This window comes from Nycticebus coucang, chromosome 4, assembly GCF_027406575.1.
Source record: "Nycticebus coucang isolate mNycCou1 chromosome 4, mNycCou1.pri, whole genome shotgun sequence".
NCBI classification, from domain to species: Eukaryota; Metazoa; Chordata; class Mammalia; order Primates; family Lorisidae; genus Nycticebus; species Nycticebus coucang.
In genome coordinates this window covers 126,826,518-126,852,398 of record NC_069783.1, presented here as the reverse complement: position 1 = coordinate 126,852,398, position 25,881 = coordinate 126,826,518, and the positions used below count along the sequence as shown (strand labels likewise).

The 25,881-nt window shown below is 47.3% G+C and overlaps 1 protein-coding gene across 6 annotated transcripts in view; it reads left to right on the top strand.

Annotated features, from left to right (window-relative positions):
* The first annotated feature begins 1,558 nt into the window (after window positions 1-1,558).
* The window catches only part of WSCD2 (WSC domain containing 2), a 126,332-nt gene continuing 102,009 nt past the window's right edge, over window positions 1,559-25,881 (top strand). For 2 of the 6 annotated variants that reach the window (XM_053588904.1, XM_053588905.1), the window contains exon 1: window positions 1,559-2,172. The gene's annotated coding sequence lies outside the window, so the exon portion shown is untranslated. Of the gene's footprint in view, window positions 2,173-3,836; window positions 4,053-23,498; window positions 23,615-25,881 lie in introns of those variants that run through there. The other 4 variants (XM_053588902.1, XM_053588901.1, XM_053588903.1 and 1 more) reach the window with 4 other exon arrangements.

The window sequence follows — 25,881 nt, the reverse complement described above, 5'->3', positions numbered from 1 at the left end:
AGGCCAGAAAGTTTGGGCAATTTACCTCTGGGTATATAGCTAATAACCACAGGGTTAGGATTGTAAGATTTAGCAAATAAAAATACAGGACACCCGATTGTATTTGAAATCCCAGGTTTAAAAAAGTGGGAAAAAACAGTATAAATGTGTTCCATGTACAATTTCAGACTTATACTAAAAATTTAACTGAACTCATTGTATTTTACCTGCCAACTCTTGCTGAGGTTCAGACTCAGTTCTCTCAGTTATTTCTCAGACATCCTTTTCCAATGGGACATATATGAGACTGTAGAACATGTGAACAACACCATCTGATATTGATTGGATTCAGGCCTCAAGTTTTGTACTTGAAACGCTTTAATCATTGTATCACCCATCAAGTAGGTACTATCACTGTTCCCATTTGATGAATTAAGAAACAGAGGCTCATTGACAGAAAATAACTTCATCATGATCATACAGCCAGAAAGTAGTTGAGCCCACACTTTTCTCACTCAAAGAATTGTCACTCAAAAAACCAGATTCTTCAGAAGTTAAGATTTAATACATGTGCAGGAAAGTGCTTGATATGTAAATGTGCAGGTCATTGACTTACCAGAAACACCTGTGTATGGGTGGCACCTGTGGCTTGGTGACTAGGGCGCCAGCCCCATATACCGAGGGTGGCAGGTTCGAATCCTGCCCCAGCCTAACTGCAACAAAAAAATAGCCGGCATTGTGTCGGGCGCCTGTAGTCCCAGCAACTCCGGGGGCTGAGGCAAGAGATCACCTAAGCCCAGGAGCTGGAGGTTGCTGTGAGTTGTGTCGCCACAGCACTCTACCAGGGGCAACAAAATAAGACTGTCTTTTAAGACAAAAAAAGAAACAGAAATGCGGTGCAGCTACCAACCAGATCAGGAAAGAAAAGATGTCCAGTTCTTGTCAGGTTCCATGAGAGGGGGCTCCCTTCTCAGTGATTGGCTGGGAATCCTATGAAGGTGGACACTGTTGTCCCCCACTTTATAGATGAGATTCAGAGGTTCAGAGGTTCTGTGACCTTGACTTGCCAAGGTCACAGAGCATGGAAAACAACAGGCTCAGAGCGGGGAAGTGATCACCCAGAAGTCACACAACTAAAGCCTATACCACCTGTTAAAACAACACACTGAACACAAGAGACAAAACTGCCGTTTCTTGGGTATTTACTATTTAGGAGTTTCTAAGCCTCCAGAACACAGCAGCTGCAGCAGCAACAAACACTGGGTGCATACGCCAACACCAGGCAGCCTGGCACTTTGGGTAAAGGACTCAGTAAATTCTTCCAGCAACTTTACGTGACTTGGGTCTTGCACCCATTTTACAGACCAGGCAACTGAGGATAGGAGGCTGAGGCCCTGCTGGGTCTCCTCTGCCGGCCTGGCACCACCGGCTCTGCCGAGCGCCTCGGAAGGCTGGAAGGCTGCAGGAGGGCAGGTGGTATGCAAGGAGTTAAGCGGTAGGCAGTGCTGTGGCTCCGTGTGAGGAGCAGCGCCGGGCTGAGGCGCGCGGCTGGCGGCGGCGGCGGCGGCGGCAGCGCGGGGAGCTCAGGCTGGACACGTCAAATACCTGGGAGCCATCGAGGCAACGAGCGAGACAGCAGCGAGGCAGAGGGCGACCGGTGAGGCAGCCGGAGCCCTCCGTGCAGTCGCCGCCGGCGCCCCTCCCGGCCCGGGCCTGGACATCCCTTGGTGGGTGTCCGCGCGGGGCCTCGCCGAGGCTCGGGGCTCCTGCAGTGCCGCCCTCCCGCCGGCCGCCCTCCCGCCAGGCTTTCGCAGGAGCCCGGCTTTCACTTCCTCTCGCCTCCGCCCGTCTCCCCGGCTCGCCGGCTGGCGTCGCCACCGCTTCCTCGTCCCCGGCCACCTCTGTCGCCGCTGCTGCAATCCAAGACTCACGCTCTCCCACTTTCCCTCTGGAGGCGTGGAGGATGCCCCTTGCACCAGACTCGGAGAAATAGCCCCGAGCCCGGCCGGAGGAGCCTTGGTGGAGAGAAAGGAAATCCAGGCTCCGCTTTCCATGAAGCCGCTGCAGCAGCTGGCATCTGGGAAGGCGCCCACAGAAAGGGCTCGCCCAGCGGGACGCCAGGATCTCAGCGAGGTCACCCCGGCGCCTGCTGAGCTCCGCTGACAGAGTTTACAAGTGGCCGAGACCCCTCAGGTAAGGAAGGACTCAGGGGCCACGTCCTGGTAAGAGGGCTCCATGAAGGAAAGGGGCGCGGAGCTGCTGCGAAGCCTCTCCTGCCTCCAGATCTGGGCTTCCAGTCCCAGCCCCAGCCCCCGCAGGCTGGGGACCCAATGCCCAGAGCGGGGTGCCTGAATCACTCAGAGTGGTGACAGCCCAGCACTGGGTAGATGACAAACTTTCTCTCCTCTGGCAGATGGTCAGACATTCTGGCTTATCCAGGCGTCCTTCTTCTCTGCTTCCTAAAGTCATGCACTGGAGAGCTTCTTGGACTTAGATGGGAAAAGTAGTGGGCCCTTTAATTTGGTTCATGAATCACCTCACTTGGTGGCCAGTTCAGAGTTGCAAGGGAGAAGAAACTAGTCATATTTCTAAGTTGGCTTTACAAGGTGCTTGTGCAGGTTGATTCTTTGGTGAATGAGGCTGCCTGTCATCTGAAGACAGCAGCCAGGGCTGCACTGATGATGGGCTTTATGTAGGGTGCTTTGCAGACTTGCTTATGCCCATTCTCAGGTGTGTGTGTATGTGTAATGAGAGAGAACTAGAGACTGGGGTCCCGCTGCCAGCAAGATCACCTCCATCCAAGCCCTTCCAGAAGCCCCAAGTATCTTCATAAGAGCCGGCTCACTTCCTTGGCAGAGCCAGGTGGAGGGGTGGAGGTCACCCGCCCTGAGCAAAAAAATGGGGCAAGTTTCCTGGGCTATTCAATTAGACCATTCCGATTAGAGCCTGGGGAGGAGCAAACTTTTTCCAGAAAAGGGCTGAAAGGGACAAGTAGATAGGGGCTCCTGGCATTCTGATCTCAGCCCTTGGCTGGTGGGGGAGGGGGTCCTTTATATTCCAGCCCCCTGGAGACTCTTATGAGCCCTGCACATAGCTTATGAGTTCTGCCAGATTATTTTTGTTATCAGCGAAAAAGCACACTCCAAGGAGGTCACCTAGTCTATGAGGATCATTTTGGAGCCACCCCCACAAATAGTCACAGCCCCAGGGATGACATCGTGCTGCCTACTTGAGCAGGACATCTGCCTGTGGGCAGTAGCATTGCTGTGTGCTTTTTAGACAGTTCTTGGGGTATGAGATGGGAATCTGAGGACCGCCTGCCCTTTCTTGGGACCTGGATCCCAGGCCAGAATAGGTGATGCTTCTCTGGGTGTCAGGATCCAGTGCTCGATGATCTGGGAAAAGCTCCATCTCAGGGTCAGGAGGTTGAGCTTCAAGTCTGCCCTCATTTGCTGTGTGACTTTGGGCAAATCACTAAACCTCTCTGGACTCTGGTTGCTGCTTCTTAAAAATGAAGAGCTTTCATGTATCCTCAGAGGTCCCAGTTCAGACACTTTATGGCCATAAGTGATTGTCACTAATGAGATTTTCGAGATCCCAAGAGGTGATGTAATTTAGAATTTAAGAGACTTAGGCCTCGGATCAGATCTGAGTTTGATCAGTCACTTCACTCTCTACACCTTGGTTTCTCCATTGTGAAACAGAGCTTATAGTTCCTATTTCAGAGGAGTGTTGGAATGACTAAGAGCGTATGGAGGGTGCTTAGTGCACAGTTTAGCGTGGAGTTCAATGTCGGCAACACTAAAGCTATCTACTTTCAGGTCTCATGCATGGGCATTTGGGTCTGTTTCCCCTAGGGAGGCTGGCGCCATTCCACTGAGCACCAAGTGATCCTTGACTGGGGTCAGGGCCCCTGTTTTCTCCAATCACCTGACACTGCAGTCTCCGCCCCTCCCTGCTTCTTCATAAAAGCACTGCTGGAAGCAGCTCACTGCTCTTATCAGGAGCCCAGGGTGGTCTTGGAGGGTTGGATGCACCCAGCTTCTGTGTCTCCATGACAACAAGAGGTAGAGGTAGGCTGTCTCTTTGGCTTCCACTTTGCAGCTGTCTAGGGATCCAGGGCAGAGAAGTTCAGTGTGTCTGAGTGTCAGGCACCCAGTCTGCTGAGAGCCTGTGGACTGCCGTTCCTGACAGGAACAGCCATGCTGAGAAAAGAAGTGTCTTACAGCATTGTGTGTGGGTGTTGGGGGGTGCTAAGACAATGGGGGAATGCAGTGGAACAGTCAGCCTGATTTTTCTCTGAGCAGTTCTGAGGCTTAGAGGGTTGCCCTGGGTTCATGCTGGAACCAGAGGTGGGTAAGGGAGACCTCGTCTTGGCTGACATAGAGTAAGTTAATGTCCATGCAGTTGGGACTGGGGCAGGAGCAATTCTACTGTTTGCCAGCTTAGTCTGTGGGCTGGACTTTTGGGACTCTGGAAAAATGAACAGATGAACAGGCATGCCAATGTGTGCGTACATGTGCATTCTCATGCAGGTCTGTGCACAAGTGCTCGCATGAGCATGACTTACATGATCGTGAACCTTAGGAGTGTGTGTGTACACAAGTGTGAATAGCGTTGGTGTCCTTGATATCTATGGATTTATGAGTGTGTGCGTGTGTGCATGCCTGCAGGAGAATGGATACATGTGTGAATTGGTGTCAGTGTGCATATGTGCGTGTGCTTGTGAGTGTTAAGCAGTTGTGTGTATGTGAGTCAAATGTGTTTATATGTGTCTGTAACCAAGCAGGTTCATTCCTGCACAGATGCACATGGGCGCAGTAAGTGTCCGTGCAGGAAGACCTGCATGTGAGAAGCTGTGCATATCTGCTGGGATGCATGTTTTAGTAGCTGTATGTGCTGTCTGTACATGTCAATGTGGGCATTTGTGAGTGCCTCCATATTTGTGAGTGTACACCTGTGCTGCGGCAATGTGTGTGTGATTTTGTGTTGTGCACTTACAGGCATTATTCATCTGTATATTTTCCAGTGTACCTTCGTATGTATCTCTATGTGCATGTCATGTGTAGCGCTGCATACTCTGTTGTCTATTTCTGTGTCTATGTGTGCACCCCTTTGTTGTGGTGTAACTTCTGTGACTGTGTGTATATGTGTGAATTTCTGCACATGTGCATCTGTGAACGTTAGGGTGTATATTTGGTTGTGTTTCTGTATACATATGTGCTTCTTGGGTGTGTGCCTGTGTATATGGCAGTGTAAACTTTTTGTGCATCTCTGTATATACACAGGTGTTTCTGAGTATTGGTTTCTAAGTGTGTTGGTTGTGGTGTACATTTGAATGCGTCTGTGTGTGCATGGTACTGTATGTGAATGCATGTTCTGATTGCCTGTCTGTGTGTGTGAGTTTCTGAGTATGTGTACTCGGAGTACATTGTATCTTTTGGAAGTCTCTGGGCATACATGTGTATATTTCTAAGCGTGTTTGCCTATCTGTGCAGCAGTGTAACTTTGGTGCATGCCTCACGTGTGTGTGCATACGGCTGAACGTGTATATCTCTGAGAGTGCCTCTGAGCGTCTTTAGGGTAAATGTGTGTGCGTGAGTCTGAACTCATGGGAGAGCTTCTAAAGGGAAACCATCTCTGAACCTCTAAGACTGCTCTTTTCCCTGCCCTCAGGGCTGCACTATGCTCATGCTGTGCACCTTCTAAATGTCGATTCAGCAGTCAGCCCTGGCTCTGAGCAGGGTGGGATGTTGAGTGTTCATTTTTCCAAGTGCCTTTGCTCCCAGGGCTCCAAAGCCCCTTTTCTGCCCCCGCTTCCCTTATCCCGTGCATCAGCCTCCGTCTCTTCTCACCAGAAGCCTCCACTCAGGACAATTGCTGAACAAACTTGCAGATGTTAAAAGCGCAGGTATAATTTTAGGCAGAAGGTCTGAAAATAGTCAGCTTAGGATGTGCTGAACATCTCGGCAGCAGTGTTTCTAATTAGGAGCAACTTGTTTTCCTTAAATAAACAAATCAAGTGAGGGAAGAAATTGCCCAAGATTAATGGCTCCCTGGAGCAGGTTCAGATGTTGGGAAGATGAGAACTGAGGTGGGGCGTGGGTGGGTCTGTGATCCCCATGAACTGCAAGTGCTACCGCACAGGGACCTTCCAGATTCTGCCTTAGAGCTGATGGGGCAGGGCCTGGAGGGGAAAAGCTGGGTGAGAAGGGAGGATCTAGTGGGGAGGGAAGAAGCTGGTTTATGCCCTTGCTCCCTCATTCAGGGTTCAGCCACATGACCAGCTTTGGCCATTAGTCAGGTAGAGAATTTCATGCCCAGTCCAAGCTTAGGCCTTGAGAGACCTTGTGTGCATTCCTGCTGTGGCTAGGAAAAAGTGTCCCTGAGGTTGCCACTGCCCCCTCAGCCTGGCCCTAGAATGAACACATGTTAAGCCCAGACCTCAGAGAAGAGCTGAGCTCAGTGTCCCAAACAGGTTAGCTAGATAAATGCTTGTCATTATATCCCACTGGGGGTTTGTGATTGTTTGTTATGCACCACTTTTGCGGTGATAAGCTCACCACCCCAGATTCTGTGGAGTCGTCTTTATTCCCTTCTCCTGTTTGATCCTAGCACTCACACCTGTACTACTCAGTCCCATCTCTGCCTTGCTTTCTGCCCATTCCCAAGATCAGCAGTAGTCATAATGATGTTTGTGGGGTGTTTACCAAGAGCACACACCATGCTGGGACTTTACCTATCATCTGTTTCTCATGGCAACCCTAGGAGGCAGCTTCTGTAAGAGTCTTCTGAGAGGCTCAGAGAGGCAGAGCAACTTGTCCAGGTGACAGAGCCCAGATGCAACCTTCCTGGGATTTGCACACAGATCACTTGATGTCAGAGACCATGTTTTTAACACCATGGCATGTTGCTTCCCACATGCTAGCAAGCATGTTTGACATAATTGATGCCATAGAATGCATTCACCATTTCTCCCTTAACTCACCTGGAAGTTGGGTTGACAGGAGTTAATTATGTCACACCGTGAGATGTGTCTGAATGTGGAGAGATTTGCTAATCCATCCGTTCATCCATGTATCTATCCATCCATCCATCCATTCATTCACATATTCATTCATTTGGCATCAGTATTTGCCCAGAATTTTTTAAGTGTGATGCTCTGGGCTGGGCACTGAAGATACAGAGATGAGAGACCCCAGTTCTGTCTTCAAAGAGCTTACAGCCCAGAGTGAAAGCAGGAGAGCCTGGGTGCTGGAGGCAGATTAGACTGGGTTCCAGTACAGTCTTCACCCTATGCTGGGAGGAGTTCCAGCCATACCTCTCTGGGTTGTTCTGAGGACTGGAGGAGATAATGTTGAGAAAGGCCTTTGCACAATGCCTTGCACATCAGAAACCACAGTACATTGTAGCTATTCTTCCTCCTATTCTTTTTCCTCCTCCTCCTCCTTATGGAGAAGACGGTTGAATGTCTCAGCCACAGCAATGCAAAGGTGAGAAAGTAGGAGCCTTTGGATCCTGGATAGTGTGGCCAACCATGTCAATTTTTCCAAAATCGAGATGGTTTTCCAGGATGTAGGACTTTTAGTGTTAAAACTTGGTGAGTCCCAATCAAACCAGGACAAGCTGGTTATTCTAGTCCCAGAGATTTAGGACCCAGTTTAGAAGGATCTAGAATAGAGTCAACAGGGCAGCACCTGTAACTCAGTGGGTAGGGCGCTGGCCACATATACTGAGGCTGTTGGGTTCAAACCCAGCCCAAGCCAGCTAAAATGAACAATAACAGATTCAATATAAAAATAGCTGGGCATTGTGGTAAGCACCCGTAGTCCCAGCTACTTGGGAGGCTGAGGCAAGAGAATCCCTTAAGCCCAAGAGTTTGAGGTTGCTGCTGTGAGCTGTGATGTCATGGCACTCTACCAAGGGCAACATAGTCAGACTGTGTGTCAAAAAAATAAAAGCAAAATCTGGCCCACTGCCCAGTTTTGTAAATAAAGTTTTATTGGAACACAGCCAACCCCATTTGTTTACGTATTGTCTGTGGCTGCTGGTAAGCTGCAACAACAAAGTTGAGTATTTGTAACAGAGACCACATGCTCTTTAAAGCCTAAAATATTTACTGTTTGGCCCTTTAGAGAAATAATTTGCTGACCCCTTAGCTAAGAACCCTAGCCAGGGTACTAGCCCTTGGACAAGGAGGACCAAGACAAGAATTCAATGGACTTGGCTAAATTGCTATGACATTCAGCCCCCACAGGTGAGGCACCAGGAGAGAAACAGGAAATGTGTGGCAACTCTAGAGACTTTTGGAATTGGGAAAATTTTTAGATGGAGAGATGGAAACCCAGAAGGAAAAGAGGCATCCCAAGGCCACCTAGACAGTAAGATGTAAGTGACAGTGTGTGGTCTACCTAGATATCTGGCAGGACAGCTGTGTCCCCCCGCCTCAGCCTCTGTCTTCCTCTCTGCAGGAGGGCCTGAGCCAGCATGATGCTTTTTTATGTCTAGATGTTCACAATTGCAGTTTACCTGCCACATATTATATTGTTTGCTGATTCCTCTAAATTCTAGGATTGTTTGCTGATTCCTCTTAATTCTAGGAGTGTTGTCCTGGGAGTTTCAGGCAAAGGTAAGAGCCCATGAATGGGAAGTGAAGAGATGTGAGTCCTGGCTGACTTAGTAGCCTTGAACAAGTCCCTTCCCCATTCTGGCTCTCAGTTTTCCTATCTGTAATGTGGGAGAGAAAGGATAAATGATACATGATTGCGAAGGACTTCCCTAGTCTGACTTTTTATGGTTGCATTTTCTTTTCTAATTGGAGTAGCTCCAGAGCCTTTATGTACATGTGTATGTTGCTCCAAGGTAGTACTGCAGGACCCTGATCTGCAGACACTTCTGATAGTGAACCATCATCATCACCACTATGGCTTCTGTTTGTAGGGTGTTTACAATGCCTGGCATTGTACTCAAAGCTTCACTTCTGTTCTCTCACTGAATCCTTGTAAGTTAAAAGACTCCATCTCCACTTCACAGATGAGAACGCTGAGGCGTTCATTCACTTGTCCAGGGTCACACAGCCAGTAAGTGGCAGTATTAGGGTTTGAGCCCAGGTCTGTCTAACCCCAAAGCCTGTGTTTATCAGCTGTTCCTCTCTCCTGCCTCTCCACTTTGATAAGGTGCCACCACTGTCTCTCACTTTGGGAGTGATGAGTCCTCAGAGCAAGCTTTCCATCTTCTCTCCTCATTCACTAACGTGGAGATGGCATGAACCAAGCCAGGGTCCATTCCCCTTAAGGCTAAGCATGGTAAATGTGTATCTATCACTCAAGGCTGTGGCTGGGTGAGCTGAAGTGACTGAACAACAGGAAGACCTCCTTAGCGCTTAGCGTAGTGAACAGCAGATGGCTCAGGCAGGTCTGCAGGCTGAGTGTTCCGGGCACCAGATACAGAGAAAGTCTCTGAGTCTCCAGCAAGCTAAGGCCACATGACATTTGCCATGATGAGCTATACTGAAGTATCAGCCTCATGACCTTGAGACAGTAGATCCACTACATTTCTTCCTCTCCTGAGTTGTCCCCAAAGCAGGCCCCATTTTGCTAAGGCAGCCCTGAATTCTTCTCTAGATGAGTGTCCATTTATAAGCCCATGACCTGGGCTCTTTGCATGTTGAATGCCTAACTTGTGGGTCCAGCAGAAAACCTAGACTCATTGGAACAATCAGACTAGTTTTTATTTCACATAGCTATTAGGTCTGTCACCATAATAACTGCAAGCCCTTTGTCATGGAAACTCAAGTATATATAAGACAAAAAAATACATATATAGGAGTCCAATTTAATTATCTCAGCGTTTGTACCAGAAAAGAGCCAGCAATCTCTCACTTGGAGCCTGTTTACTCTTTCTTTGCACACCATTCTGATAAGCTCGGTGACCTGATTTCCGAAGCTTCTAGCACATAGAAGGAGCACACGAGAAGTGTGTAGGATGACAGAGAAACCACAGTGACAGCAGACAGGAGCAACAGCTGACACCCTGAGAATAAGGGTGCAGATGAAGAGATTATAAAGAAGCATGAAAACAAAAGAATAACAGCATGAGGGAATTTAGTGCAGGCATCAAACAACCTTTTCATATCGGTAGCTTGTATACAGCTCAATGTTACAGGACAGTGTGATTGCTGGACTCCATGACAGCCCCAAGAAACAATAGGCAAATCCTATTTAGTAGACAGGGCCAAGGGGAAGGAATAATTCATTGTATCAAATATTTTGAGACAATGGTTAAGTAAGTATTTCTGTGTATGAAGCCTCAGGTGACTGGAAAATGCACTTACATGGAACTCTCCATTTTTCACAATGGTGGGTAAGTGGTATCAAATTCTGTCTGTAAGAGTATTTGGCATGTGGGAGGTGCCTAAGAAGTAAACATTCTTTGAAATCAGGCAAAGATCTCAGCCACTTAACAACAGCCAGTGGCCCACTCTCTGCCTTAGTGGCATCCTCCATACATTGAGGACAGCTACAAATGAGCTGCCACTGCTGAATACAACCAAAGCAACTTCTTGTCTGTGCTTGGCAGAAAGAACAGCATGACACCTTCACTGCCATCTTCTGTATCTTGCGTGGGAGCTGGTCACATACAGAAAGCAGGCTGGAGGGAACTCTCTTGAGAAATAAGATTCTGATGGCCCTATGGCTGTCATTTGGGAAGTCTCGCCAGCAGGACAGGACATTGAGATGGAGCTGGGTGAGCCAGCCTGTCATAGATGCCCCAGCCTCAATGAAATATGATGCATCTTCATAGATGTCCAGTAGCTGGGCATGAATGCCCTGTTTGATTTTGATCTGCCTCACAAGTGAGGGCTAAGGGACTGGTCTTTGGGCTGAGAGACTGGTCTTTGGGGTTGAACAGGCTCATATTCCCATCTTAGATCTGTTGCTTACTGGCTGTGTGATTGTGGGTAAGTTACCTCTGCTGTACCTCCATTTCTTTACATGTAAAATGGGAATAATAATGCCTACCTTATGGGATTCTTAAGGACATTCAAGGACATAATGCCCATAAGACAAGTCATTTTCTCCAATGGGAAGAACTAATATTTCTCCTAGTAATAAAGTATTTATGGACAGGCTGGGTGAGGTGGCTCACACCTGTAATCCTAGTACTGTGGTAGGATGAGGTGGGTAGATTACTGGAGCTCTGGAGTTCGAGACCAATCTGAGTAAAAATGAGACCCCCATCTCTAAAAAAATAATTGCTGGGTGTTTTGAGGGCACCTGTAGTCCCAGCTGCTTAGGAGGCTGAGGCAAGAGAATCACTTGAGCCCAAGAGTTTGAGGTTGCTGGTTGCTATGAGCTATGATGCCATGGCACTCTACCAAGGGCAACCAAGTGAGACTCTGTCTCAAAAAAAAAAAAAAAAAAAAAAAAGTGGCCTTCAAGATCAGCCTGAGCAAGAGCAAGACCCCATCTCAAAACAAAAACAAAAACAAAAACTAGCTGGGCATTGTGGTAGGTGCTTGTAGTCCCAGCTACTCAGGAGGCAAGAGGATCTCTTGAGCTCAAGGGGTGGAGGTTGCTGTGAGCTATGATGCCACAGCACTCTATCCAGGGCAGTGGAGTAAGACTGTGAATCCAAAAAACCAAAAAAAATTATCTATGGGCATCTGTCCCTGACCAGTGGGGAGATGAATCTGCCAGTTTCTGCATCATTTTCAAACCAGCTGGGGCATCTCTAGTGAATTTTCTCTTTGAACTTTGGCTTCCTCTTCCATGAACATTATTAAGTGATTTACTTGATTCATAAGCATATTCATGCATCCGTTTGTTTATGCAACACTCTTTTATTGAGTGCCTACTGCATACTGGTGCTGCCAGGTCTTGCACTAGGCCCTGAGAGATGAGTCTGACTAGGTAGAACTGAATAGGGATGTCCCCAGGAGAAAAGAGCAGACACATGAATAATTGTCCTGGGAGAGGAGAGCAGATCACTTCATGTTCACAGCTGTACCCCTGCACCATGAGGGGACTAGCACATAGTAGGTGCATAGTGTTTGTTCAGAGAATGAATGAACGAGTGTTCTATGCTTAGTACCATCAGATGGGTGGGTCCTATTACTGTCTGAGCCCAAGAATTCTTGGATCTTAGTCTGAGAAAAGTAGTCTCAATTTATTACCTTAGGAAGGAAAAGAAAGATGGTATGAGCTCCCAGATCATCCCTCAGGCATTGGAGAAGGTCTATCTCCAAATAAAAAATTTGATGGTTGCATGGGATGGAATTAATTGGGGAACATACTTTTAAATAAGAGAAAATTTATGGCTGGATGACTTGTAATAATTCTAGAAGGCGTTCTTCTTCTTTCCATTTTTATGAAAGACTCCCTCAGCAGCCCTTTTGAATTCAACACTTGGAACAGATTCAGAGCTTGCACTGAGGGACAGTTCTTTCAGCCCAGCTTGACGTGGAGAGGAGGAAGGGGTCCTGGGTGGTACATTGCTCCAGAGTGAAGGAATGAGAAGCTGTGTAGTGTCCGAGTTACCAGCATGGGCTCTGGATCTGAACTGCTTGGCTTCACAGCCCGGTCTGACTCACTCATTTACTCTCTGACTTTGGGCAAGTCTCTTGACCCCTGTACCTCAGTTTTCTCATCTATAAATTGGGGATGATAACAATAATACCTTCTCTTAGGATTGCTATGAGTATGAAAGAAGTAATTTACGTGACACCCTATCACGTAAATTGTTCTGAGTGTTCAGAACAATATTCATCATCATTATTATTAGTGGGGAGATAGCAAACCCACATGAGGCTCTGGGATGTCAGAATGGGGCACAGTGGGTAATAAGTAACAAAAGCTCACTCAGACTAGCTGAAGCGATGGTGGGTGGGAACTTAGCTCTGCTGTGAAAAGCTGTGAAGGGGCACCAGGTTTGGGGGCAGACAGAGCGTCAACTGGCCATGCAACCTCAGGCCAGCTGCATCACTTCTCTGTACTTGTTTCCTCTTGTACAAAAGAAAGATAGTGAGCCAGTGTCTCTGGGACTGCACATGTATTGTGAAGATGATGTGACCTCACATGCGGAAAGTTTTCATACGTGAAGAGCTCGTAAAGTGTTTAGGGGTAGGATGGTGGAGCTGCTCTGAATCATGCTCCATGACAGCCTGCCTGGCTTCCAGTCCTGGCTCTGCTGCTTCCCAGCTGAGTGGCCTTGGGTCATGACTTAACTACTCTATGCCACAGTTTCCTCATTTGTAAAACTGAGATACAAAACTGGAAAGGCTAAGTGAAAAGTCTGTCAACGGTGGTACATGGCATAGAATGAGCATTAGTGGTTAACATTACCACTGTTATTAGGTAATTTTTATTTCAAATGCTGTCAGAGGTGGATTCATCTGGGAGCTGCCACCTAACTGTCTACAGGCAGAGTGATGGGATTGGGCTCTCTCCCCATGCTCCTGTCAATATCTTTTACATCAACTTGCTGCTCTGCCTGTCCCCTAGCTTTGGGTACTGGCTGATCATCAGGGGTAAACTTATGTATCACTCAGAAGGATGCAGGTTGTGGCCTGGGCTCTGCCAGCTCCTTCCTTGAGTGCCAGGAACCAAGTGACACCAGTGGCTTCTCCCCTTGGAGAGAAGGGTCTTCCCTTCCCTGGGTCTTCTACTTTTCCCCCTTATCACCCTTTGAAGGGGCTTTTATCCCCCCACACACACCCCCATGTGCTCTGCTGGCCCCTGGCTCAGTTCTAAAGGTGCTGGCAACACCTCTGATCTGAGCTTCAGCAGAGCAGCCCAGCCTGCCAGCTGTCTGACCCCTGGGCATTGTGAAGGTGGCACTTGTCTGAGGTCTCACAGAGCTGATGACAAAACTGGGACTTGAACCTGGGCTTCTACCTCCCAATCCATGACAGGTCCCCTGGATCCTTCGACTTTGTGCTACTTTCATGGAGTGGGTATATGAGTTAACCATAGCTGCTGTAACAAATCCCACAAATGCAGTGGTTTAAACAATACCAGCTCATCATCTTCTACTTTTGGAGGTCAAAAGTCTAAAACGAGTCCACAGGCCTATGTTCCTTCTGAGAATCTAGAGGGAGAATGCCCTTTCTTGCTTTTTGTGTTATTTGGAGGCAGCCCACAATTTTTGGCTTAAAGCCCCAAATTGCTCTAACCTCTTCTGTCATCACGTCTTTGTCTCTGACTCTGACCCTCCTGCCTCCCTCTTATAAAGACCTGGGGCCACCTGACTAATCCAGGACAGTCTCCCCATCTCAAGATATTTAATTTAATCACATCTGCAATGTGCCTTTTACTATGTATGGTCACATATTCCCAGGCTCGTGCTTTGTGGGGGAGAATGGCCTGGTACACTTGAAACTGGATGGTCCCTAAGTATTCTGCTTTTTATCCTTGCAGCAGTGGGAAGCCTTGTAAAGAGTTTAGGTAATGAGGAATGAAATGATTCCATTAAACCCTGGCCAGAGCAACAAGAAGAAAGCACCCCCCACTTGAGGTAGGAGCCCATTGAAATCCCCACAAAGAGCAGGGAGAATTTAGCCTCATTATGCAAAACACAGCTTTCCAAGGGAGAGGTGAGCTTTGGAAAAGAGAGTCAACAAATTAGTTCCTTAATCTGCTTTAAGTTGCTAAAAATGCCCCTGTCTTCCTTCCATTGTCACCTGATGGCCTGTGGGCTATTTTAACTTTTATTAGAGATTTTTTAATTATTATTAAAGGAATTTTTCCTTTTTAAAAAACAAATCCCAGCCATGTTTTGATAAAATAGAATTAAAAATGGCACTGGGTAAATGCCACAAAAAGCTCTGATTTATTTTCTCCTTATGTTACCTGATTTAAATAATAATTATATATTTCACTTCAGTACAGCCTCCTGTCCCCCTCCCTGGCTTCCCTGACACATCACAGGAACCGACAGCTCAGAACACATGCTATTTCTAAAATCCCCAACTCTCAACTCCTGGAGAAAGAGAGATAGCCCTGTAAGAGCCCAAGCTTTCTAACCTAACAGCTTTAGGTATATGGCAGATCTTGGTCAAATGCAAGTGCTACCAATTCACAGCTGTGTGGCCTTGGGAATTTACTTCAACCTTCTTAGCCTCTGATTATTCATATGTAAAATAGAAATCAAGATTGTGTTTACATTTGTCAGAATTCTTTTAGTTGTAAGTGATAGAAAAACCCAACTTAAATATCATCATGCTCCTTTATTCTCAGGCACCATAAAAGGGAACATATTGGCTCTTGTAACTAGCATACTGGCTTCAGGCTTGGCTGGATCCAGGAGCTTGTCAGTCTTATAGTCTCCCTTTTCTTCCCTCCCTCCCTCCCTTTTTCATTCTTTACTTATCTTTTGGCCTCCTTTTCTCTGTGTGAGCTTCCCTTTAGATTGCCTCTCTTCTTCTGGGCACAAATACCCATCACCAGCCCCATACTTGCATTGTGGCAGCTATGAGCCTGAGCTATAGTAATTGCGAAGTTAAGACCTATGGCCCCCTGGAACCCAAAACGGGATCTCTGCTGTTTGATCAGGTCAGGGTCATATAACCAATCCTGGAGCTTCGGGAAGGGAAAGATGAATTAATTGATGAGGGATGGATCCCCAAAGGAAAATCAGGACCTAGTTAACCAAAGAAGGGGAAGAGATTACTGGTAAGGCTGAAATGACTGACTGAGAAGCCACCAAGTCACCATCTCAGAGGGCTGTCCTAAAGATGAAGTGAGATCAGGTACTCAAGGTATATAGACTGATCTCAGCATATAATATGCTAAGTAAATTCTATCTATTGCTACAACTGCTACTATTATTATTATGATAAGGATTAGCATAGTGATAACATGAGCCAGGAAGGGGCCTCAGCAAGTATTCAGTGCAGTGGGAGGCACCCCATGACATGAAGACTCAGCCTAATATCCCACTAACTTCTGTAGTGCCCTGGATCATTTTCCTCTTTTGGTTGACAAAGGTGTCCAGTTGCCTAACAAGCCCCCACCTCTTGTGTGTGTCATTTTACCAGCTGCAAGTTGTAATGGCTCACAGGATACAAGGAGAGGTCCCAAATCCAGATGCCTCCAGGAGCAGGAAGGTCACATAGGCAGGAGGCAGAGCAGAAGGAGGATGAGCCAGAGACTCAGTGCCCCAGCTACAGGGGGCAGCCTTTCTCAGCCCCAGCCCACTGATGCCACATAAGAACACAAGCCCAGAGTGGTCACTTCTCTTGATTTTTTTTCTAAGAGAATTCTACCAATTCAGGCAATTTTAAAACACAGGCCAAGTGAGCATGTGTGAGCTCAGGCATTCCTGAAAGCTCAGACCTGCAAAGCCAGGTCTCCTCAGCCTGGGGGCCCCAGAGCCTGTCTGTCTAAACCACAGAGAGCTCATGTTACCCATGGCTTTGGAAGACACCCTGGTCCATTCTAGAAACCTGGGGCATGTGTCTTGTGCATTCAGCATCCCCTCTAATGGCCTCAGGAGGAGGACCCATCTTAGTCTAAGCTGCACCATTTGTAACAGGCTCTGTGGATGGGATTCAGCAAGAATGACTGCTTAGAAGCAGTTCATTTTGCTGCCTGAGATTATTAATGTTCCCTCTGATTTCCTGCTTCACACTATTGATTTCCTGGGATAAAACTTCCTTTGCAAAGGCTGAGAAGGTAATTCAACCACCATCCCTCTGCAGCTCTGTGAGTAGGGGCAAGTTACTTTGTCTCTCTGAGTCTCAGTTTTCCAATCTGCAGCATGGAGCTCCCCATAGCTCCTGCCTCCTAAGGAGGTGCCAGGCACTTAGTAGGTGCTTAACAAAGCTTAGCTCCTCCTGTGAAACTATAGCCTGGGGAAAGGGTGAGAAAGGATGGTGCTCCCTGCAGTGACTCAGCACTTGACTTGTTCTGTATCAGGCCCCTTTCCTGGCCTGCCTGAATCCAGAGCCCTGGCCTTTTGTGTGGTAGAGGCCCTGCCTTCTAAGGGAATCAGTTTCCACTCACACCGGCTTTACCCATGGATGCCAAAGACCCCTTAGCAGTGGAGTCCATGGCCAGCTCTGCAACTAACTTGCTGTATTATCTCAGAAGACATTCTTGACTTCTCTGGGTCTTTTATTACCCCAGCTCCTTAAATTCACCCTGCTGTCTCCCAAATCAAGGCCTTTGTACATCCTCCTTGCCCGTTTCTACCTGGTTAACTGCAACTCCTCTTTCAGGTCTCAGAAGAAGCATTACTTCTAAGAGTTCCTCTGGGGACCCTAAGCTCCCTCGATGTCATTCCTTTAGGGTTTGTGATTGCGGCATTGTGTGATGATGTAATTGACCTACATCACCTCTCCCAGGCTGTCGGCTCCCAGGCTATCTGCTCAGGGTGAGGCGGAGTTTCAGGGAACCAGCTGGGTCTTGTTCAGCTCCTTCCTGGTGTCACAGTCCGAGCCTGCAGTGTGCATACACACAGTAAAAGTTATGGAGTTACCCTCCTGACAGTGCATCTTAGAAGGGTACAGGTGAAATTTACTAAATGTAGAATATAAAAGTCTGAACACAATAATTAAGAAAATGCCATGAAGGCTATGTTAACCATAGCCTTTATATACTGTATTTCAAACTGTATATAAAACCAGCACATTGTACCTCATGATTGCATTATTGCACACAGCTATGATTTAATTTAAGAAAAAAGTTGTGGAGTTACTCGATAAAGTTAAAAGGAGGCCTTAGGACATGCTTGTGCTGCTGATTGGAACGTGAATTGGCACAACTGCTTTGGAAAACTGTTTGGCAATATTTACTAAACTGGCCCATTACATCTACAACTCTGCAATTCTATGACAAGATATATGCTCAACAGAAATAAGTATACATGTTCTTTTATTTTTTTTCTTTATGATAATAAAATGAGGCTGACATAACAAGGAATAGTACACAGCAGGGACAAGGAGCATTGGAAAGCTGGATGACAAAAGGCTGCAGTGTGCAAAAATAATGCTGAATGAAAAGGCCAGATACAGAAAAGCACATACTACATAATTCTAGTTATGAAATGCTCAGAATAGAAGCTAAACTACATTCTGGTGTGCAGGGATGCATGTGTGCTTAGGTAGAAACATTATAAAGAAAAACAAGGAGAAAATTACCATAATAGACAAGAAGCCAGCTCTCTCCAGTGCTGGACTGGGGAGGCATGCTGATTACAAGGAAACATAGGAGCCGCTTTAGGGTGCTGGCAGTCTTGTTCCTTACCCTGCAAGGGGGTTATGGGGATGTGCATCCATTGTGCAATTCATCAGATTGTACATCTTTGTTTTCTGTTGTCTTCTGTATGTGGGTCATGGCTCCCATGAAAAACTCCCCTGTGACCCCCCAAATAATTATCTCTGGGGGACCCCATCTGAACCATGATTGCTTCAGCCTTATGCACAGAAAACCTCCTTTGACATCCTGTTTTAAGCCAAGTTACTCTAGTTTACTGTGGGCATGCCCCCCCCGCACTCCCCCAGATCCCCCAGAGGTTCACATTTACTTGTGTGAAAACAACTGGAACATCTTTTGTCTTGGCACAGAGGCCACCTACCCAGAGGACTCAATTAGCTCCTTTTTCAGAACATGATAAGGATAGATGGTTGATTGGGCCAGAAAAAAAACGAAAGAAAGAAAATACAAAGGAAAGAGAAAATAAAACCCTAAAAGCTGAAGCATTTTCAAGTGCCTATTTTGCTTGCTACTGCAAAGGAGGAGATAAGCTATCCTGGGTGGAGGCTCAGATAGCAGGGCCAGGTGGGGATTAGAATCCAGACGCCAGGCTCTAGGGCTCCAGGGCCCTAAGGACGGTGGGGCAGCTAAGTCTCAGGCCCAGGGTGGGCTGGTATCCAGGTCTAGGAGAATTACATCTTTGGACTTACTGCCCCAATTATCCTCCTACAGCCCTGACCTCCATTTCTGCAGAGATGGCTAGGTGGGCCTGACTGCAGCTCTTGAACCCTGGCTGGAGAGCAAAGACACAGTGATTACTAAAGGTCCTTGGAACACAAATCAGGATGGACTAGGGTTGAAGTCTTCCAGGGGTTCCCAGATGCCCAGCTAGAGGCTTTGGATTATTAACTCATTGATGCTGAGCTTCATCCATTTTAAAAACATTTATAAATCTCTTGCCATTTATTGAACAGTTATGAACAGAGCTTACCTAGGACTAGACTCTGCTAAACATCAGGGACATTATTAGAGTAACTTACAGGTTTTGATTTGCCTGGGGTTTTTCTAGTTTGAACAGGGAAATGGCTAACTGTCCTGGGAAATCCCAGTCCTAGGCAAACCTGGATGGTTAGTCACCCTGGAATGGTGAGCAGGGCACTCTGACATTCACCTTCCTTAGGTGGAGAAGGAAGAAATTACAAACTAATATGATCAGCAAGGACCCCGATGGAGGAAGCTTCCTATAGGAGGCAGCCTCTGATCTAGCCCTTGAAGGGAGCAGAGTCTGCCCTGGGTGGAGGGAGGGTGAGGGAGTGGGGTTGAGGAGCAGGAGAGACCACCCAGAGATGCGAGGCTTTGGGGTCAGAGTAAGCACCACCTGGCAGTGGGACCACTAAGGGTGAGAAGGGACCATGGAAGCATGAAATTTCTATTTAAAGATCCCCCGGGCTGCTATGTTGGGAACAGAGGAGAGACTGTCAGGGAATGGAGGGTTAAGGATGGATAGCCAGAGCCCCTTGGAGAGAGCTACCCTGCTCATTTATCTTTCTGGATGCTCAGGCCTAAAACCGTGGCGTCATCTTTGACTTCCTTCTCTCCTACCTCACATAAGATCATCAGTAAATCCAACCACTTTCATTCACCACCTCCACCCTTGTTCCTGGGAGCCCCCTCCTACCCCCATCTCTGCCTTTCTGCCATAGCTCTTGGCACCTTCTGGTCTACCAGTGAATGATTAACTTACCTTGTTCACTGTCCATGTGCTCCCTCTCCACTGGAGTTTTTCCGCTTTGGCATATTGGACATTTGGAGCCAGATTGTTCTTTGTGGGGGGTTGACTTGTGCAGTGTAGGATGTGGGGCAGCATCCCTGGTCCTCACTCGCCACATGTGTGACAGACAAAAGTCATCTCTAGACATTGCCAAATGCTCCCTGAGATGAGGAGCAAAACCACTGCCAGCAGAGAACTACTGCCCTGGCATGTAAGTTCCGTGAGGGCTGGGATATTTGTCTGTGCATTCCTCACTGAGCCTCTGTGCCTAGTCTGGGGCCTGGCTCAAACAGTGGTGCTGGCAAAATGTTTGTTGAGTGAATGAGTGAGAGTGGTATGCTATGAGGAGGAGCAGGTTGGGGTAACGGCAGTGGTGTAGTGTACACATAGAAGGGAAGGGTTTGGGAAATAGGTGATAGAATCAGTGAAATGATGGAGCTACCATTGTTGGTGGAATGTCTTCTGCAGAGGATCCTTGATCTTGGATATTTGAAGAATGAATCCAAGGACCACAGTGATCAGTCACAGGACAGAATTTATTTGACAGAAAGGAATACAGAAGGAATGAAGGGCCACAGAAAGGGGGGAGCCCCAAGTGGAAGTTCCCATGTGGGTCTTTTGTGTAGGGGTTTATATACCATTTGTAAACAGAAAGGTCTTAAAAAAATCACACCTGGCCTGGAGCTCACAGGCAGAAAACATCCTCCTAATGTTGATTAGGGAATGAGCATATTAACAAATGAATGCAGTTCCTCTAGCTCTGGGCAAAGCAGCTGGATGCCTGCTTTCCACTTCTGGAGGGTCCCATGGACGTGAAATACTGGCCAAACTGCTTTTCTCCTAGTATTCAGAGAATGTGGTTTGGAGGAAAAAAAAAGTCTGTTTGTTCATGCCTAGAAAATGAGGGTCCCTGTCCAGCCCTGAATGGGGGAACCTTCTATCACCATTGTACTTATGATGGTGATTATCCCCATCCGCTTCATTATCCTCCCCTGCTTCAATTCTTTTCATCCTATAAAAGAGGAAGATCAGAAAGGTTTAGTGATATGAGTAAAACTGCACAGTAATAAGTGGTAGAACCAGTCTGAAACCTTGGTCGTTAGAAGCCAACTTTCGCAGGCACAGTGGCTCACGCCTATAATTCTAGCAGGAGGATTGCCTGAGGTCAGGAATTTGAAACCTGCTGACAAGATCCCGTCTCTACTAAAAATAGAAAAATTATCTGGCACAATAGTGCATGCCTATAGTCTTGGTTACTAAGGTGGCTGAAGCAGTAGGATTGATTGAGTTCAGGAGTTTGAGGTTGCTGTGAGCTAGGATGATACCACTGCCCTCTAGCCCAGGCAGCAGACAGAGCAAGACCCTTTCTTAAAACAAAGAAACCAATTTAGAGGCTGCTGTTATAGTATAATAATGACTGCTGTTCAGAGAGCTCTTACTATGTGTCACGTACTGTGCTGATCTCTGTGGGTGGATCATCTCATGCAAACCCCTGACAACATCAGAAAATTACTATTATCATCCTATTTTTACAAATGTGGCCTCTGAAGATCTGGGAGGTGGGGTGAATTGCCCAGAGTCACAGTGGGAGTGGAGCTGAGCCTCACTCAGAGTCTGAGGGTGACTTTAAGGCAAAGGTTAAAGGGCCACAACCCACCTTTAGGCAACAGGTATCAGACAGAAGAGAAATGATCAAAAGGTTCCCAGTGGCATGTTAATTACTGAAGCCTGCACTTCAGAGTGATTTGCCAGACATCCTGTAAAATCCACAATGCCCCCAGGCCATGTGAAACCTCTACTCCTTAACCTTGATCTCCCTGGCCCAGTGGGTTGGGCAGGGACTGGGCAGAGAACTGAGCTGTGGGATGGCAGCAAATGTGTGGCCAAGCCAAACATTAGCACATCTCTGAACGAATTGAGGGTCTTTTGTTCAGTCTCACCCAAAGACAACAGGACTCAACAATACCTTGATTAATGCTGAGATGGAAGCTAATTGCAGCACTAGTTTTGTACTTAAAAATATATATATATATCCCTACATTTTACCTTGCCTACCCACCCCCCCCCCCCCCCAGTCACTCTCTCTTTGTGGAAACTTTCCCAGAGGGCCTATTCTGGAATCTCCAATGTGCACCAATGCTCAGTAAGTTTTGCCAGCTAGGCCCCCAGTCCCTATGGGCAAAATCCTAATAAGAGCCCACTTCACAGATGGGGAAGCTGAGGCTAAGCTGGAGAGGCAGGTAGATGCTGTCTGGAGGTGGAGGTATCTCATATACCTCTATGTATCACCCGAGCCAGTGGTACTGCTAGTATGTGACCATGTACTGCTAGTAGGCTACATGCTCCTTATGCGGAAATTTGGTGAACAAGAATTTACTGAGCACCTGCTGCAGATACAGTGGTGGACAAGACAGACCCAAGCCCTATGCCCTGGCTCTTACCATCTTAAGGAAACCCTTAAGAACCATCTACAAAGTGTCAGGCACACTTTTAAGGGCATTGCATGCATTGGCTCATGTAACATTTATTTCCATTTCACAGATAAAGAAATAGAGGCACAGTGAGGTCAGGCAGCTTGACCAAGATTCCATGTATGATGGTACTATAACTTGTGGTTTGATCCCAGCATGCCTGACCCAAGAGTTCAGTCTTAACTCTATGCAAATAATGGTAATAACAATAATAATAATAACAGATCATTTTTATGTACTGGGCATGCTTCAAGGATGATTTCATTAAATCTTCACAAGAGCCCTATGAGAGCGGTGCTGATATTACCCCATTTTATAGATGGAAAAACAGAGGCTCTGGGAAGTGGGCGATTTTCTCAGTGCTGTGTAGAGTACCAGAGCCAGGGTTGGAATTCATGTTTGTCTGATGCTGCAGGCTGTGCTCTTAACCACTCCGCTGTCCTTCTGTGCTCAGGGATGATTTTATATAAATACATTATTTTAAGGAAGTATAGTGAGCTCTCCAAAGGGAAAGGCTGGAGTGTATGGAAACATAGAAGGAATAGACTAAGTTTATTTCAGGAGGTTGAAGGTCTCTCTGCAGAAGAGGTGAGGAGGGTGGGATGAGAAGAATGAGGTAAATAGACCAAGCAAAGGAATGGTGTGAGGAAGTGGTGGAATATTCCAGGGAGAGGGAAGAACTTGCAAAAAGTGCCCTGCAGAGGAAGGGGATGGCGAATGAATGGTAGAATACATTGTGTCTGGCTGCAGCACAGACGCAGAAGCAAAGAGGGAAGAGGTGACACCCGAGAGGTGGGCAGGGCTCTAGTATACGTAAATGTTGAGCACATGTTTGAGGATGAAACTGGGTCTTCACTTTGGCCTTTCCTTTGATGTCCCCTTCTGCCAACTCTACACTCAAGGATGGACCATAGTGTTCCCCAGTGAGCAGGGATTTGGGCAGACCTCTGGGAGAAGCTCTTGGAGAAAGGGTCCTTGCTGGAGACAGGAGTCAGCCTCAAAGTGCAGCCTCCAGGGAATTTGCAGCCTGAGGACCTTCATCCCCATCTCACACTCCATCCTCTGACCTGAATTTCTCCATAGATCGGGGCTCTTGCTGCCTGAACACTGACCCGCACCCCAGCGACTGTTCCCCAGTGCCTACTGCCTTCCCCGCACCAGCTCCCAGGACTCTGGCTCCGATGTGGATTGATCTACTGGTGAAACTACAGACCTTCCATCCATTGCAGGCTTTTTTGACCTTGACCCTGCTGACATTTGGGGCTAGAACAATTCCTTGTTGCAGAGACTTGGGGGACTGTGCATTGTAAGATGTCAAGTGGCATCTCTGGCCTTTACCCAGTAGACGCCAAAGCATCTCCTCCCTCAATTGTGACAACCAAAAATGTCTCCAGATATTGACAGGTATCTTCTTGGGGCAGGGAAGGAGTAAGTGGGGACAGGGATTCTCTGCTAATTAGAAAGAAAGAAGAGGATGGAGTACAGAGTTTACCATGTGGAGATCAGAGATAAGTGAGTCTGAGATCATCTGGACCCTCCTCTCTTTTAGTACCTAGGGAAGTTGACAGTCAGAGGTAAGGGGACTTGCCCAGGGTATGTAGCCAGTGAGACTCAAAGTCAAGATAGAATCTCAACTCAATTGGTGCCTCTCTGTGTAGCTCTCGCAGGCAATTCCGGACACACAGAAGTGCCACATAAATTAACCACACACTCCATTGAGGCCACTCCCTGGGACTGGTTCCTGAAAGTTTTTAGAGATGAAAACCTACTCCATAGGCTAATGTAGCCAATTAATTGCTCTCTTTGGCCAGAAAACACTTCTCCTCTTTTTCTAGAATATGTATTCGTTTCCCCTGAGGTCAAGCCAGTTCTCTCTAACAATTATCCTAACTCTCTCCCTGCTCTTCTCCATCCCATGCTGGGCCAGACAGGGAGGACAGGTCCATGATAAGAGGGCCATCGATTCCCTTTCATCCACATCTCTACCGTCCTGGATCCAGCTCAAGGCACTGGGGACGATTTGGTTGCTCTCACAAAGAGGGCATTTAGCTGGGCTCTCCTCCCTGGGGACGCTCAGAGGAAACTGAAGGAAGAGCTGAGAGGAGAAATAAAACCCAGCATAACTGCCCATTCTGAGAGTGATGCCCTCAGAGAAGGTGGCTAAGCCAGCTCTGATTTCAGAGATTTTCGGAAAGTGCCTCTGTGTGGTTTGTTTTTCCCCCTGTAGGCTGATAGGAAGGACAAAGTCTGAGCCCCTCTCAGGCCAAGGCCAGGGTCCAACCTGAGTGGGGTAGGGTGTGGAGCCTGCAGAACAAGGGCTCTGGGTGCTTCTGGGCACGGGGACGTGAGCGCTGGGTTTCCAGGCTTCAGCCAGGCACTGGAATCAGAAATCCGTGATGTGGCCAGACAAATGCCAGGGCAGGCACCAAGGCTGTGTAACTGAGCTCTGGACAGAGCATTTTCATGGTGAATCGCACCAGGAAATAATGAGCATTTTCATGGTGGGTCGCACCAGGAAATGATGAATTTCCCCTCTTGGTGGCAGAGCCTGCTCTGGAAGAAAGATGATGCCCAGGTATTAGCAATTAGCCAGGCTCATCCCACAAACCCGAGGGGAGAGCTTGGGTTTTCTTCCCCTGGAGACACAGAAGAGCCCACGGCAAGGGTTGGTTGCAAATTCTGAAGCATCTGGGGCTCAGGGAAAGTAATATAAGGCAGGCTTGTTGCAGACTGGCAGTGTGAAGCGAGGAACCTGGGCCAATCTAAAGGCTCAGTTTACCCAAGCCCATCCGTGTGCTAGGATCATATCCCAGCTTCTCTACTTGCTAACTAAGTGATCTCAGACAGTCTTTGTGCCTCACTTTCTCCATATGTAAAATTGGGTTAGCACTAGTATTTACCTTGCAGAGTTGTGTTGTAAGGATTAAAGAAGGTAACACACATACAGCACTTAGAATGGTGCTGGCTCATTTTATCTTTCAAGAGAAGCAGGGACGCTGGGTTTCTATTTAAAAGCTCTCAGTTGAATGTTGGCAATGAATTCAAGTTAAAAAAATAAGTAAATAAAAACTGTGCTGTGGGTCTCTGTAAGATAACAGCTTGCCAGTCACCCTGGCAACCTCTGGCTGAAAGTTTTAGACACACTCAAGTTCTAGCACTACCCTATTTCAGTTCTTGATCTTGGACAAATGACTAAACTTGTCTGGGCTATGTCTGCATCATTTCTGGTATCAGTGGCAATTCTAGCTCACTCAAACTGGGTAGAGGATGGGAATTTAATAAAAGTGGGTGTGAGATGTGGGGAATTCACAAAGAATGGTAAAGCACCCAGGAGTTAGTAATAGTGGGGAGCTGTAACCACCCCAGGCCTGAAAAGGCAAAAGGCAGGAATGTAGAGAAAGCTGCTATGTAGAGACAATCTCCTGCAACTCTGAGTTCTTTGGTAGAGGGGCTCGGCCAACCATGG